Consider the following 5,164-nt stretch of genomic DNA (forward strand, 5'->3'; position numbering starts at 1 on the left):
AAGAGTTGTGATTGCAACACACCCCTGTGAGAACCCAGCTTAAGAACGCTCTCCAAAAGTTTCGGAAACGACTCTGCTTTTGTATTTCACCGCTCATGTTTGCACGTTTATCTTTAGATGATTAAACTATATATATATATTATTCTGAGTTCAAAGGAGCTTGTCTTTATTCCCCGCTAATGAGATGTATAAACCTATGGGAATAAATAAGAAAACGAAACCCTTTGTACTAAATAGAGAAAGTTTGTGAGTACCTTCTCTGGAAAACTCTCACGAGGCTTAAGCTCGTCCACTAGGGAAGTCCTAGTGGTTTAAGGCCTTGTTGCATATGGTCAATGCAATTGCACTCCGCGAAACGAGACTAGTATAATAAATCACACATTTGTGATCTTAGTTTTTTCTCTCTCATATTTGCTTGAGGACAAGCAAAATGCTGTTTGGGGGTAGTTGATCAGTCTCCAAATGTGTATTTTATTACCTTTTACAATGCTTCAAATATGCCATTCTTATGCTTAATGAATAGACAACTTATAGCTTTCGCTACCGTTTGCAGGATACAGGCTATGTAGGACGCATATTTCTAATACGTGCATTTTAGTATGGAAAGGATGGCTATTTACGCTACTTAGGAAGATTCCAGCTTAGGAGCAAAAGTGCCAGAAAGTCAAAGTCAAAAGTCAAAGTCAACTGTCAAAGTTAAAGACTTAAGGACTCAAGGCTGAAAGCTATGAACCCAGGGACCTAAAGCCAAAATCAAGAATTCTATTGTATGGGCTTAGGTCAAAAGCCCACTATATTGTTTCTAGAAGGAAGGGCATAATTGTAATTGGTGTCCTATATAAACCAAAGAGATGTAGAGAATTAGTTATCCAATGTTTTAGGGTCCAAACCATTTGGTTTGTTAGGAGTAGAAACCCTAGAGCTAATATTTGGTCATTAGGAGTAGATTAAATGTTTTAATTTAAATTGTTATTTATTTGTTTTCTATTTTTATGTTCTTCAAGCTTTAATGTTTTCAATACAAGTAATACAAGTTTTTCATCCTCTCTTATATACAAGTTTTCTTTACTTATCTCATATTGCTTTAATCCCACAACACAAGTCATACTCATTTGACAAGTTTAATTGAGTATAACTTTGTGAGTAAGATAATCACCAAAACCAATTTCATTCCATGTTTTGATTCAACAACAAGTTAAAAACAAGTTTTAATCCCTATACAAATCAACTAAGAGTTTCATATTAAGAAATACTTTCAACTAGCCATTAGAGAGTATGAGAGAAGAGGTACAAGTCTTGTTTTTCCAACCCATCAAAACCAGCCTCCAAACAAATAATTTAAGATGAACAACACCCTCAACACCACTACTACTCAAGCAAAATCAGCAATCAGGCAAGTCATCCACTAGTGTGCTTGAAGCAGCCGAGGTGACATTTACTGCTGGGGGAACTGTCAGGGCACCAATAGCAACCAAAATGCCAAGGCCACATGGACCAGGATCAACTCCATTTAAGCCAGCAGGACCAGCATCTCAGCCTTGGGTGCCACCAGGACAAGTGGGGGACGCACCATTCAAAGCAACTATGAAAATATTGCCTCCTCTTGCTCCCGACCCCTTGCCAGCTTCAAGGAAGAAGTTTCAAGTTGTCAGACCCATGTGATGGGGGTCTGTATATATAGGAGTGGAGTGAATTTTTTTGTTAGTAACTCATGTTAGACCCTAATTTATTTGTTAAACATGTTGTCAGACACAAATGTTAGTGCTTATGATGTTTTTTTTGGCTTATGATGTTGTTTTTTATTAAAGGATAGTCATGCTAGTGAAGTTGGTGAAGTTATCAGGCACAAATGTTATGCTCAAGGTTTTTACTTATGATATTTGGTTGTTTTGTTATGTTAATTAAGCAACTTAGTAAGAAAGGTAAGCAACATTTATAGGACTCCACTTAGTAAGAAACGTAAGCAACTTAGTAATATTATAGGACTCCACTCCTAACACAGAAGAAACACATAACTTTAATCAAAGAGTGCTATAGAACATTTCCATTTGAAACCTTATACAGGATTTGTCAAAGAGTGTTACAGAACTTTAATCAAAGAGTGCTAAGAAATACAAGACTACAAAACATTTCCATTTACAGGACTTTATAGAGTGCTCAACACAGAAAAGACTCAAACACTTAACACAAACACACAAAGTGCTCAACACAGACAAGAGCACTTAACAAAACAAAACAACCTACACCATAACCAAGCTAGACCAACACAACAAAGCATAACAACATAACTCCCTAACTTCTTAACAACATCACAACATCACTTCTTAAGCTTTGGCATGGGCACACCAGTAGCATGAAGTGCTTGAACCACTTCCTTAAGTTGCTGCCTTTGTTGAGGTGTTGCTTGTAGTGGTTGAGTTGTAAGTGGCAAGACCCTTGGAGATCTCCTAACAAATCCACGAGCTGGAGCTGGAGCTGGAACTGCAGGTACATTTCTCCCTCGAGCTGATCTCTCCAGATGCTCATAACCTGGCTGGTGGTGGACCATCTGCCTCTAGAGCTGGAGCTGGAACTACAGGTACATTTTTCCCTCGGTCTCCTGGTGGTGGACCATCTGGCTCTAGAGCTGGAGCTGGAACTACATGTACATTTTTCCCTCGAGCTGATCTCTCCAGATGCTCATAACCTGGTGGTGGACCATTTGTTTCCAGATGATCATGACTTCCACTTCCCTCTCCATGTTCCATTTCTAGCAATGAAACAAAGTTCCCTACACTTATGACATGAAGTCATCCTTAACTTATCATTTTTCAAAACAACCGCCATGAAAACCCTCCTATTCACCCGTGCTTTCAACATAGCAATGATAGCAGCACAAGATTCCTCTATTTTGTCATGATCCACCTCCATCGAGCAAAACTTGACCTTCACCATTTCTACACTTTATGAACTACAACTCAACTAAAAATGAACTGAACTATGAGATTGCAAACCACCAAGAGCAGCTTTTATAGTGGTCTTTGCTATTCTTGGAACCTATTAGATTTACAAGAATAGAAAACAATAGAAAACACAGTCTCCAATCTTTATCCCTCAATCTACTAACAACATTCATTCTTACCTAAAATCTAACTTCATAACTCCATACTATTAATGAAGAAGTATGTTCACATATTAATTCCTAAGTCAAAAATCAATGAAAGTCTAAAAAACAGTTCTAACTCAAAGTTCTACTTACTTTTTTTTAGTAAAGACTAACTACAACTAGAGGAATTACACCTGAAGTACAACTACGACATCACAGCTATAATAACTAACATGTACGTTCACAACTTTATTTAGACTTGCACCCCCAATCTAAACTTATAATTAGAGAAACACCCCCAACATTACTATTTTTAATTTAGACTTGCCTCCCCAATATAAACCTATAACTAGATAAACACCCCCATTCTAAGATAACCATAATTTCAAAAGTAGAATAATGCAAACAATCAACAACCATTTGACTTTGTTGATCTTCTTCACCTCTAACTCCAATTGACGATTAACCATCTTCAATCTACGATTTTTTGCTTTTAAAGCTTCAACTCTTGCCTCCAATGTTTCTTTCTTGTTCTATAAACGATTTGGATTTTTATCAACCCAGTCGAAAAAGTGGCAGAATGCTTATGGGTTGTTCTTGTTGTAATGTCTACATCCATAGAACAATCGACTTGGGTTCGTGTCTGTATTTGACCTTTTAACTGATACTAGATCTCCATGATAACAAGTTTTTGGGATGAACAAGAAGCGGATAACATTTTAGGAGTTATTAATTTGAAGATGAAGGAGAAGATGAGAGAGCGTCAATCCTAAAAATCGTAATTTAGATCACTGTTGATAAGATTGAACATGATGTGAACACGTGTCCTCATATTTTTCAAAATAAAACTTGGTCTTGTGAAGTAAAGGGGCTATTTAGTTAATTTTACACGCAAAAGGGTAGTTGGGACATTACATTTCACCGCGAGATGAAGGTCAAGCTGCATTAACTGAACTCCGAATCTTGCCTTGACTTGAATATACCACTCATTTGGGTCTTAGCCCAAGCTCGACCCAACCCAACATCTCCCTCCCAGGCAGCTTCTTTATTTTTTTCAACTGTATCCAAAAAACCTATTATCATAAAAGCAAAATTGTCACCAAGTACGGTACGGGTTTAAAACGGTGTACTTGAAAAAAACTTAGTTCGTGTTTTAAACAAAACGTCTCGGAAAAAAAATAGAAAAAAAAGCATAAAAAAACGTGGAGCATAAAAAAACGGGTTTAAAACGGTAAAACGGGTTTAAAACGTATAATACGTAAAAAAACGGTAAAAACCGATGATAAAGATATAATAGGCACATAAAATAAAAATAAAAATAATAAAAATAAAATAAAATTCAAATACATGAAAGTATCAAATTATCATTACTCATCCAAATACTATAAGTTTTAGATTCAGTACCAAAACAAGACTCTAAATAAGCAGATTTTGGGTTTAATCTCCCTGGTTGATACATAACTAGCATAAAAACCCCCTCTAACCGAACACATGCATAAAACATCCTTATTATTTAAAACATAACATTAAAGCCAAAACAGACCAAAATACCCCTGTAAAAACCGGGCTGACGTCATCAATCTCTACTTATAATTTCGACTTAAGGACAAACCGGGCTGACGTCATCCTATGTAAATTTGTATTTACATATGACAATATAAAATTTACATATGACGGCATCATATGTAAATTTATATTTACATAACCTGTGTCACCTGTCAGATGTCAAAAAAAATGTCTATGAAATTTCATATTTGCATATGTAAATTTGTATGCACATATGTAACTTCATATTTGCATATGTAAATTCATATTTCCATAACCCGCGTCACCTGGTTAGAACTCAAATGTCAAAAAAACGTCTATAAAAATTCAGTGACTGTAAATATAGTTTTACAAAATGTGTCTATATAACATCAAAATGAACAATCAATGGAGCAAATACCACCAAGGCCAGCCGGACGACGAGAAAGAGGGGCTTGAAATGTTCTCTACAAATAGAGAATTTCGGGTTCCTATTTAAACCAGAATCGCGCAATTCCCCAATTGAAGGAGACTCTTCTTTCTTTTGTTTATCTT

Source organism: Coptis chinensis, chromosome 2 (assembly GCF_015680905.1).
Source record: "Coptis chinensis isolate HL-2020 chromosome 2, ASM1568090v1, whole genome shotgun sequence".
NCBI classification, from domain to species: Eukaryota; Viridiplantae; Streptophyta; class Magnoliopsida; order Ranunculales; family Ranunculaceae; genus Coptis; species Coptis chinensis.